The sequence below is a fragment of the Poeciliopsis prolifica genome, unplaced genomic scaffold, assembly GCF_027474105.1.
Source record: "Poeciliopsis prolifica strain line A6 unplaced genomic scaffold, Auburn_PproV2 SCAFFOLD057, whole genome shotgun sequence".
Taxonomy (NCBI): Eukaryota; Metazoa; Chordata; class Actinopteri; order Cyprinodontiformes; family Poeciliidae; genus Poeciliopsis; species Poeciliopsis prolifica.
This window is the reverse complement of record NW_026562432.1, coordinates 1,831,153-1,844,009: the sequence shown is the minus strand read 5'-3', so window position 1 is coordinate 1,844,009 and position 12,857 is coordinate 1,831,153.

Sequence of the window (12,857 nt, the reverse complement as noted above, 5' to 3'; positions counted from 1 at the left end):
AATATTAATAACATCACTATCAGCAATAACAGCAACGTTAATATGAGACGTTGGAATTAAACCAAATTTTCAAATGCATTCAAGTGCGTACCTTCGATTCACCTGTGAGTTCAAGAAATGAATGTGTTCTTCTGCACATTACACCCTGACAAAATGAATGCTCATGCTGACCGCAATAAAGTTACATTCCCTCTAATTAGCAATTATCTAGGACCGCATAAAAGCCTTTTCCACCCTCTGCATTGTTCACTTGACGGGTAACAATTAAACTGTGTGTATGAGCTTATTTTAATTAGAATTTGCTATTTTGTCATTAATAAAACATCTGTGTTTCTATTTGGCTCGAGCAATCGCATCTCTAAAGGATTTTAATCTGTTTAATAGATTCTCTACAAACCCTTTGGCTCCGTACTTTTAGAAATGAAATGCTTTTTGAAAATTATTATTTCCTTTGTGTTAATTTTTCATTTCCTAGAGAAAAAAATAATCATTACTCAAATGTGATATTCTGACTGCATAAAGCACATAAAGACTGATTTGGTCAGCTGTGGAGGAATCCTGCCCACTGTGGCCCAGTGAGCATCACACTGAATCATGTCCTCCTCTGATCCCTTTGTGTCTTCACATTCTTCTTTGTTGGATTTGAAATGAAAGTTCATATGCATGAAGCATCTGCAGCTACTGCTTGGTTATTCATATGAAAGCGTCGGGCCCGTCAGTACCACTGACAGCTCTTCAGTCCGTCATGTCTCTGAAAAAAAATAAAAATAAAGTCACGTTTTCGAGTGAGGAAGTGAACGGAAACTTGAGCATTCAAACAATAAAGTCATCTTCCAAATAATTAACACGGCATCAGACTTGCAGTTAAAGTGGAGTTCTCCCAAGCATTCACTGTGCTGGTGTGAGGCCAGAGAGTATAAGTGAGATTTCGCTTTTTCCTGCAGAGAGGATTTGTCAGAACATAAAAAATCTGTTTGTCTAAAAACAAGATATCATGGCGAAAACCCAAAATAGTGACTCTTGTTGATACAGGAGAAATGATGGGTCCTGTAGGAGCTCTACAGAACATACAGACATCTCCAGCCTTTGTGCTAATTGGCACTGTCACAGCCACACATCCAGTCACACTCCAGGCCGCGGTCCTATTAACATATTCCACCAGACAGCTTGAGTCACACTCCTCTCCGAGCTCCACGTCTCGGTGACACTTGTTGTCTCAGCCTCAGCCACAAGTCTTTGCCACTACCGCAGTTATCAATGACTTAAGGGGGCCCACGAGGGACAAATGTCTCAGGAAAGTTGTGTTTTCTCAAAGTCTGCTGCTGTGAAGGTGAACTTAGCCTGCCTGTGTTTCTTGCTTGTTTTACACGAGACATCACTTTTTCTAAGGACACCGCTAAGTCATTTTACGTCTCTGCATTCATTCATTTTTGTCCCATATGAAGTGAATCAGTCTTGTGATTTCACGATTCTAATTTTCAAAAAGGGCTGCAATTTATGCTTTGAGAAATGAGAATTCATTGCAAAAGACAACTGTTACTAGAAATATGATTAAACCAACCTACTGATGTCTCAAATAAACAGGCAACATTAAAAAAGAATTCACCAAAATTTACACTCGTAAAAACTGATGCGTTGTTCTTCTTGGTCGTTATAATGTTGTCTTCAAATACGAAGTAAAAATCAGATGCTGCCTCCCCATACCAGCGCATGGAACCTATCCGTCTTTAAAGCAGTAACATTATCTATTTTCCATTCTATAGCACAACCAAGTAATTATATCAACTTTAGTTATTATAGACATACTACATATATCAAATATTACTTAAAAGAAATTTTACTTAGTATTTTACCTTTGAAATTGTCTTTTTAAAAACTCCTGCTCATCACAATGTTGCTCCTCAACTAACCTTTTTGCAATGCTTTTTACCAGCATTGCTCTGAGAGGTAGTCTGCATGATGAGCTCAGCAGATGTGCAGTTCCACCAGGGTGTTTGCTAATGGCTGCTGGCTAGTCTGAAGGAGGTGAGAGGGAGAGAAGCAGGGGAGATGCTCTGTGTATGTTTTTATGAGAGAATATCATAGCATGAGCTGCAAATGCACACATAAGGATCAAGAGTCCATAACGGAGTAATTTGTAATTGCATTTTAGGCCATTAAATGTTTATTCAAAAAGTATTGGGATTCTATGTTTATTTGCACCTTTTAATGCATTTCTAAAATTGTATAAAAAATAAGACAAATTAATTGGCACAGTCCACAGATTTTTTTATGTAAACTGATCGATTGTCAGAACACTTCACAGATTAACTGATAAGTAAAATAAGCATTAGCTGCAGCCCATTGTAGACTAAAACAATCCGACTAGCACTGCAGCTCAGGTCATCAGACGTTTCTGTTCAGTGCTTCCAGGACCAGAACCAAACAATATGAGTCATCTTTTAGTTTCTCAACTTTACAGAAATCTTATATGTGCAGAAACTGTTGACTCCTTTAAATCACGATTGATTTAAAGCGTCTAAATTAAGACAATACTTACCATAGAATCTCATTTTTCAGCTCTCACCCATTTGTGCTAAATTGCAATTTTACTACTTATTTTGGTTATATTCCTGAACTTTACTGTGATTAATTTATGTATTTCTTTTTGCTTTTATTGAGTTTGCTCAAGCATACATCCTTGTTACTGCGAAGCACTTTGAATTATTTTGCATATAAATGTGACCATAAAAATAAAATTGCTTTGCCTCTCATATAAAGGGCACAAGAATATGGTTACAGAAGGACAATGCCCAGTTGTACATTTTCTGTGCACCACTGAAATCACTTATTGGTGCCACAACTGCAACAAGAAATATGGAGTAGGTCACTGATAACACAATATTAAATGTGTCAAAGGAACTTTGTGAAGTTCATTTACTAATATCCAAAAGACTGCACACCTTGAAAAGAATGAGGTGTGTGTGAGTGTGAGTGTGTGCGTGTGTGTGTGTGTGTCAGCACTCTGTAGAAAGTGCAGCCCAGAATGCATCGGTAGGAATCTCTGAAATGATATTTTCAGAGTTTTATGTTCGTCTTCCACTTCTTTCACAGAATCTCCATATTGTCATTATTCAGTTATTTGATTTTTGTTGGATGAGAACCAAAGTATTGTTTAAGGAGAGACGTGGCTCACATGGCAACGGAAACCTGTAAACACCATTTGGAAATGTATCCACTCTGGGAGCCATTTTATGAAATGACAGTTTCTGGTCTCTCATGATGCCAGATCCATGTGAACGTGGAGCTAAATGACAAATGTTTCTGGATGGGACCTTAGAATTTGATTGTCTGGAATATTTGAAGCTTTGACAGTGAGAAAGAGGAAAGGTTCAGTTTACTGGGGATTGTTTCACCCACAGGACGGTATAGAGCCTGGAACTCTACACCCTGGAAACAGAGCAATGTCACCATGGGAAGCAGGAACTCTGATACGGAGGTAAACTGATGTGAAGTTATAGAGCCTTTGAACATTCTTTTAAAAATCCAGGTGGTTTTTGTCCAAGACAGTTGAATTACACAAAAATTACTTCCTCTCTAATTACACCTCAACAAAGATCTGACTTCACCTTGAGAAACTGAGAAATGACTTTGTCTGTAGTATAGGGCTACAGACAAATCTTTCGATTCCTCAAAAGATTTGAGTACCTTGATTATTAAAATTCCTTGAGGGAAATTTATTGTTAAATTCAGTTTTATTATGTAGCGCACCGTGTTCCGCCCTGATCGTTATTTGTGGTGGGCAGCTCTCTTACTTCCATCTGTGGGTTGTTGTGAAGTGCTAGCTGCAAGGTGTTGAATTGTGCAGCGTTTTGCAGGGCTTGGGGGACAAATAAGGATTGTCGCACTTTGCCGTTCGATAGTTGGACTACGACAGCTTTTTTGGCATCGAAATTGCGTCGACACAGTTTGGAGCGAACAGTAGGAGAGAGAGAGGGTGAGACAGATCCAATAAATCATAAAGATAGTCTATAAAGTACTTGATTACTAAAATATTCTTTTAGAGGAGGCCTACTGTAGTCCTTATTTCAGTGGGCAACAGAAAGGATGAAGAGGGAGAGCAAATTCAAAATCCACAAGTCTGTTATCAACATCCAGATACATGTAACAAGAGTCGCAGGCACACTACAGGAAACACTCTTTGACAGTGGACATTACTGGTCAGGAGCCCAGCAAAACGCCAGGTACGATCAGGATATCAGCCACGGCCGCTCGCAGGCTGGGTTGGTGACAGATGACACGCTGAGTGAGTGCAGAGCAGGAGTTTTACATAGACACAGGGCAATAAGCTAATCAACAGGTGAGGGAGGGGCTGCGAGCAGAGGAGCAGCATGAATCATGGCAGGAAACAGAGCAATCATGACTGGTGCTGCACTTTCACTAAAAATGTGGGTAAATCTTTGTCTGAATTCTGCTAATGTCAAAAAAACACAATTTCTATTAGATACAAATTTAAATAAAAATCACACGTCAATAAGCTTGTTTATGCAATAAGTCATTAAAAATCATGGCAGTGACGGATACAAACAGTCATTTCACGTATATATTCATCATTCAGTCCTGGCATTAGCGCTCATCATCTATCAGTCATCAAAGGGACGTCCATCTTATTCAGACAAGCCCCGCCTACTTGAACTAATTTGCATGTGGCATTTTAGGAAAATTGCAGTCAGTCATTTTACAGAACTGTCAATTCAACATGTGCAAATCTCACACAACTTTTTATGAACTGTGAATCTTTGAGAGCTGAAAAAAAAAAAAACTAAAAAATCTTGTCGTCTTCTTCATTGTTTCCCCAGTAGTAGCATGACTCATGAGATGCAAAAAATGTGTTTCCATTGCAGTTTTACGAAATATATCTATGTTAATATGGTCAAAATAATCCAGAACTTGGATGTGTTACGCTAAGCAAATTTATTTTTGTCATTTCAATTTGCACAGTTCAATGGTCAATGGAAACACAGCTATAGTGACATGAATTTGTACTCAAAGCCCTTCAGTCTGACACAAGAAAACCTAAACAAATTCACCAAGGTGCCGTCAGAAGTCACCTAGTTATTCAATAGTGTTGATAGCCCAGTCTCAGCATCACACATCTGTTTGTGAAAACCTTAGAGGTCTCATGAAGCACTGACCAGCCCAACGCTAGAGCCAGAGCTGACATGTCAAATGTCAATTCTGAACTCCATAAATCTGACCTTAGTGGAAAAGTGGCAAGAAGAAAATCTTGCTACCAAAGCCTTGCAGGATATACAGCAAACATGTGAACGACAGAGTTCTGGTTGGACTGAAATGGACCTTTGTTGGCTTATATGTGAAAAGTAAACTAACAGTGCACTCCAGCCTGATCATACATGCTAAAGGAGATCTCAATTTTTAGTAATAGGTTTTAATAATAACATCATAAATGCTGCCTTTCTCCCCTGTTAGTGCTGTTAACTGGGGCTGAGAGGTCACACAGCACTTCTGAGACTCACTGGCATTTAGGATTCTTCAGATACACAAAGGTGTCCTCACAGATAGTCTGGCCTCTCTCTGTTTGATGGTAATTCTGGTCCAAAAATGCTATCATATTTAGCTCCCTTGGCTGCCCTTGTCATGAAGTTTGGCTGTCTATAACTGAGCGCAGCAAAGTGAGAACAGTTGGCACTGAACCTGTCATCTTTTATTCATTATCGTGACAAGTGACAAACTACACAAAGGACCCCTCAAATCCATGTAGGCTTCCCTAAATCTCAATAAACTGGAACGTCAATCTGGCTGTGGCTCTACCAGGCAGTCTGGAGTTTGTCCCCACTGAACGAGAACAAGCTGTTAGAGCGACACAAAACACACACTTCCCTAATTTGTATTGATTATTCCTCCTGCCTGACTGGCTCAGCCTTAATTCTCTGTCTATATGTCTTTGTCCTCCTCATACTCTCTCGTTGTTGAATAAAATTTCCATTGAAGGATAAGTAAGTGTGTGATGCTGCATGATTTTTGCATTCATTTAACATCATCTAAAAGGCTGTTGATACACACACAGTGGGACAGGAGAGCAGTTATGACCTTGCTGGGGTTTCTAAAATGTTTGACAGTGAAAAAGGAGGTAGGAGTCAGTTCATTATCTGAAGACAATTTTTCTCTCTCTCTCACCTGCAACAGACTGGCTATCAGGAGAAACATCCTGATAGGACGATAAAGGAAACACAGACAGGGAATATGCTCAACAGCGCTTTGGAAAGATGCCAATTGGACTTTGCTGCAAACACAATCAGGAGATCCACCACGCCGTAAATTGGCTAGATATAATGCGTGTGTAGGTGTGTGTCTGTGTGTTGTTTTGTACGTATGGATGTGAGTGTTTTATAGAGTGGGTAGGGACATCTGGGAATGCTAGCCCGGAGCTGTTAAGTCTATGCCTAACCATCCAAACAAACAAGAGTTTTTGATTCCAGTGCTGCCCGTTCGTTCCCACGAGACCTCGCAAGATTAGTTTGTGAAGCAACATGTTGTATCAGTAAGCAGGTGTTGTGTTAAATGTTGTTTACCAAAAATAAAACAGACAACTGATCTCTGTGTCTTTGTGCATTTCTGCTTAACAACAGTGCACTTCATGAAAATGTATACATTCCTACTTCATGCTGCACAGGGAGCCAGAGGAGAACAAAAACACAGAAACCAGGTGGCAATTAGACAAAGAAAAGGGAAAATTAATGGGAGTAATGCTGAAAGAATGATATATGTTTAAGATGCTGCATGATGGACCAAAAGACCCAGGATGATAAACTAACTGATCGCAGGTGTGAAGGGAGAGAGAAGAAGGAAGTGGCACAGGGAGAGTACACTAAGGATTAGAAATAGAAATCTAACAGTAAAGACTGACTAGACATAAGGAACATAATGAAAGAACAAGACAGAGCTAAGGTAAAGTAGAAGGTTGATCTATCAGAATAAGAAACAAAGGAACACAATTACAATGGAACTGGAACCAAATAATAATTTGCACGCTGCTCATTCCCCATCTTTTCTTCCCCCACTCTCTGCTACAATACATCTTCTCCCGTCAGCAGTCTCTCATAAATGCTAAGGCTAGTTAGCATGGCTACCAATTAGCAGATAAACAGTTTTCCTGTAACCACCATTCGCACCATTTAGCAGCGAGTACATGAGTTCGATTGACAACGCTAAGACCTTCCTCTTTACTCTGATTATTTTTGGTCAGGAGCAGCAATGGCAACACTAGGAGGAGATGGAGATCAATATTTTTATAACTGATCTCTCTCCTAACTTGTTGTTATGACATGGTGACAGTACTAATAAATACTTAAAAAACAGACTATTTTAAATAAAAGTTACATACTGCAGTGATAAAGCAGCATTCAGTTTTAGAATCCAACCAAACAAATAAATCCATTTGAAAGAGAAAATAAATCTTAAAAAGATGCAAATACCTTATTACACCTTGAGTCCTCTCGCTGTCCTAGTTCTATGCTCAGTGAAAGAGAGGCAGATGTCACTGTTGGACAACGGGAAATGATGGTGGTGTCCTGTTAGTTTCCAAATCCATGGAAAAGTCCTGCCTTGACTACACACAGTGATAAAAGCTCAGCCGGGGTCGGTCCGCTCAAACTTATCGACAGAAACCCCAAAATATTTGACCAAGTTATATAGATTGCAAGCAACACTGCCGATGTAAAATAATGAATAAATTGGACATATTATTTCTCTTAATGTTGTGGCATTTAGAAAATACAACTGAGATAATTCTGAATGATCTTAAACAAGAGAAGTTTGGTCTGATTTCCCTTGAGATTGCGGGGAAGAAAGGTACATTTTTTTATTTGGTGAACTTCCAATTTCAACTCTATCAACTCATTCAATTCACAACTTTTCACTCTGATGTTATCTGATTCATGGATGAGAACAGAGTGCAAGGAGTAAAGCCAGATAACAGCTAACAATCTGTCCTGTCAGGTGACAGAAATATGCCAACAAAGGTTATAAACAGCACTTCTTGATGCCACTGTACGAGAAACGTGGCTGCTTATTCGTGTGTGACAGAAATGTTAGTGCACCGCAGAAACGAGGCTAAAACATAAATCTGGGTTTGCTGTCACAAATAGACTCACAACTGTTGCAGAACCTGGCAGCAGCCGAACAAAGTGATCGTTGTTCCAGCTGATTCCAAGCTGCAGATGGTCAACTCTACCTCATTAGTGATGAAACCGATTGGACTGCAAGCTGAATCAAAAACAAACCGCTGCTGCGAGGAGATGTTGACTCGAGAGCACAACTCCTGGTTGTCTGTGTCGGAGAAAACAAAACTGCAAAAATTTATGAGGATAGGTAACATTTCCACTCTACAAGGCATGAATTACAATTCATTTGATGACTGACTGCAGGTCACAACCCAAGATGCTGCTGCATCATTTTGATTGGGGAGAAAAATTTCTTTGGTTGGAAATAGAGAAAAGTAACATACAGCATGGAATACTGTAATATGGGATGGTCATTCATTTCTACCCTTCACTGATTCAAATTTAAATTTAGTGTACATGCTACTGAAAAAAAATATATAAAAAATTACTGTACTAAATACTGTTGAGAAACAATAAATATATATATTTATTAAAATTAGCGAAATTAGAATTTGGAAAAACTGATCAATAAAAGGCAAAAAATGTGCTGGTGAGATGATTTTCGGGAGCCGATTAATCGGGTTTCCTGTTATTGAAATAATTGTTAACTAACTTGGTAAGTGATTATTTATAAAGGCTGCACAGTGGCAGAGTTGGTGGCACTGTTGCCGTTCAGCAAGAAGGTCCTGGGTTCGATTCCCGGCCCGGGGTCTTTCTGCATGGAGCTTGCATGTTCTCCCGGTGTATGGTGGGTTCTCTCCGGGTACTCTGGCTTCCTTCCACAGTTAGATTCATTGGTTTCTCCTAATTCTCCCTAGAAGTGAGTGTGTGTATGAATGTTTGTCATGTCTATCCCACTTGGGCCAAGGGTGTACAGAAAATGGATTGATGGATTAATTATGCATTTGAGATGAGAAAATCTTTGTTTTTAAATATTTCTAAGCATAAATCCTCAAGTGGCAGAGCAAAGTCATGCTATATTAATGCTACATTTAATGCAATTACAATGCAATTGTAATCTTGCTGCACAGACAGTCTGGAGTTTCTCCCTTCCACTTGTATTCCTGTAGTAGCTTTTTCACTGGGCCAATCAGCAAACAAAAGGAGAAGTTGTGAACGAAATGTTTTGGATTGTGTGTCAAAAGAAGAGTGAAGCACAAATATTTTTTAAAACAATATTTGCTAAACATAATATATACAATTTATATATGTAGCAAACTTGTGAATTGTATTTTTTTTCTCGCACTTTGCAGCAGCACACACTTGTCAAATACATAAAGACACAGACATGAAGGTTATTGTAAATAATGAAGAAGAAAGTAGAATGTGTATCTATGACCAAAATAGTAATAAAGTATAACTTAAACATGCTGAGGTTATAATTAACACGTGTGCTTTGGTGTTTAAAATGTGATGTAAAATTTTCACATCTGATATAAAGTTATGCCCCAAAGAGAGACAAGTTCCAAAGTAATGCAGAAACAGTGATGACTGGCACGCTTTTACACAAGCACAACCTGAGAACCCAGGTAGAATAATAAAGACCAGCTAAATGTCCTAGGGGACCAGAGACAGATGTGCACTGAATTTACAAAGACCACAAAACTTATTTGAAACCAAACACAACACAAAGCCCAAAACTCTATGCATACAAATAGATTTTCATTCCACTGTCTATTGGAATTTTTCACAACAGCAATCACGTATATGTGAAACAGACCTTGACAGAAAAACAGATCCATAAACACACATATGATTAAACATTTACTTCTCTAGGACTGCAGGACTCGATTTCCTTTTGTACATTCATTTTGTACTTTTGGGAGTCAAATTCAGTTCAAAATGTGCCAAAAGCCATTTCAGTCCCAGTCCAGTGCTGGCAAGTGATGCACAAACCAACAACAACAAAAAAAGAGAGAGAGAAACACACAAGGAGACTGAGAGGTGGAGGATTTAATGTCATGTCTGGAGTCTGTCTGCTTGAAGAGGCAGGCAGACATGCTGAGAGGAGGCTAAAGGAAATTTAATAATAAAAATGAATAACAAAAACCAAGGAAAAACAGAGGAGGACAGGGAAATTGACAAGGAGTACACTTCACCCAGGAACAACAGGCAAGGTGAAATGACATAAATGATCAGGCAAGGCAATGGACCAATGAGAGAACCGAGAGGGGACAGTTCAGTAGCAGGAGTACCGGATGTAGCTAAATAGGAGAATGTGAAACAGCTGAGAAAACAAAGTTTTTAATATAAAAGCTGTTTGGACAGTTAAATAGTTTACCCACATAAATACAGACTGTGGAAGAACCACAGTGGTGGTTCTGTTGGACCTTAGCGCAGTATTTGACAATGCTGATCATGACAGATTATTGAAACAGCTGGAGAGTTGGCTAGGACTCTCCAGCCCAGTACTGAACTGGTTCTGATCTTACATAAAGAACTGGCACCCCCGGGTTCAATCCTGGGACCACTCCTATGTAATGTCTACAGGCCCCCATTAGCTCAGGAGATAAAAGTAATAGTTACGGTAGAGGTAATTAGTTACCATAATGACACTGATGACACACAGCTCTACATAAAAATGTCACCAAGTGACTATAAACACATTCAAGTCTCCAGGCTCAAAATAGTTTTATGTGCTAAAAAACTGAGAAGTTTCCATCCACTACAATTAACTTGAAAGTTTAATTTGAGAATACAAATATAGTGTTTTGTGGTACTCATGGAAATCAGTTTTTTTTTTTATTTGCTTCTCCAATCAGACGATCAGAACTCCTGATACCTCAAGTACCATTTGGCCTGATTCTTAGTCATTTCAGCTTATAGACTCAAAGGTCTGACAAGCAGCTTTTGTTTTTCACTGGTGCTGACATGTCATTTTACAACATTACATACTTACATCAAGTAATGTGTGGTTAAGAGGTTATGGTCATGTGTGCCAGACTCATAATTACATGACCTTTATAAAATATGCTTGTATCTAGATATCTTGCCTACGGAATCTGCAGCCTTGTAATTTAGAACTATCTCTTCTAAGCTTAGTGTGACACTTTAAATGGTAAACCGACTTCTGAATTGGGTGCATTCACACCAGCCACATATATGAACGCCAAGCGGACAGGAAAGTGCTCCAAAAGCAGAAAGTGCAATAAAAAGCACAGGGCATTCTGGGTAAATACAATAAAAGTGAGTCTACTGTTGTTGGGAGAAATGGCTCGCTAAAGACACTTGGTCAAAGAGAAAAAAGAAATCCTTCAACCATTAAAATCCATTTTTGTTTGGAGAAGGAAGTTGTGCTCAAGGTCTTCTTCAGAGGTTTTCATGTAATTTCTTCTTGGTGCAGCGCCACCACAGGTGAGGAGGTAAACGGGTTTTTCAAAGGCTTTGATTTGTTTGACAGAGCAATGTGTGACAGAGAACGGCGGGAAATATATCAAATGTAGCAATCAAACAAAGTCTACTGGACAAATAGGTGGGTAAAAATACGTAGACTTATTTAGTCCTCTCATAGCATTAAAACTTTGGACCACCTAAAAAGTCTTTTTTTTTTTGTTTTAAATGTCATTTGCTTCACTGTCCAGCCACACTGTAAGAAATCTATGAAAAGAAATCACCAAAACATTGGGATCAATTTATATTTCTCACACTGGTGAAATGTGAGATGCAATTTGGATAAAAAACATCTATAAATCCAGATGATGAATGGAAATGTGTCAAAGTTAAATAAAATTGTATTTCTTACAGGAATATTTGCTTAATATGACTAATAGTATGTCTATCAAGTAATTTGTTGAGCTTAGCTTCCATGTTATACGATAGTATAACAGCTCAGTAGGCTGACCTAATGTTCCTGCACTGCAGACCTGACACAAATAAAATGAATGTGCTTTTTCTTTTTCAAATTATTTCACTACACATTCAATTATTTAAATACAGATTCAATTGTCTGGCAAACAGTGGGCGCATATTGTTATTTTCTTTTTGAATGACCTGCCTATCCAATGCCTGTCAAGATCTACACCGCTAGTCAGAGACACACACTCAGGAAAAAAAATAAAAATATCATGCACACATGCGCAGACGAACACACACAAACGAACAGCGTTTCTCAGGTAAAGGTTACAGACTTGAAGAATGTTCTCATTACTTCTTTGCACAACCCAATCAGGACGGCGCCTGCACTGTGGAAGGTGCTCAGTGTATGCGTGTATGTGTGTGTGTGTGTGTGGGGGTGTGTGGGGGTGTGTGTGTGTGTGTGTATGTGTGTGTGTGTGTGTGTGTGTGTGTAGGGGTGTGTGTGTGTGTGTGTGTGTGTGCAGAAATGGGTGTGCATGCATACATGGAGATAATGAGCTGGTGGAAAGCTCAAAGTGTGAACTTGTGTGCTGAAAGCCAAGGTGGTTTCGAAAACTCTGAAACACTTTCCATCACCTAAACCCTCCTGCTGCTGAGCGCATGAGATGGAGCACAATTATATTCATTAACATCTCTTGCTGTCACTCACAGGCGCATTATAGCATGTGCTACGTAACAAAATGTCAAAGCACACTGAAATATGCTGCACACAAAAAATTGCATTTGAATGAATAAACATTTTACAAATGCATTTTCCTCATGGAGTCTGGAGAAGAGAAATGTAATGATTGTTCTGTACAGGTCCATTTGAGGGTCTGTGATGTGACACATGGCCAAAAA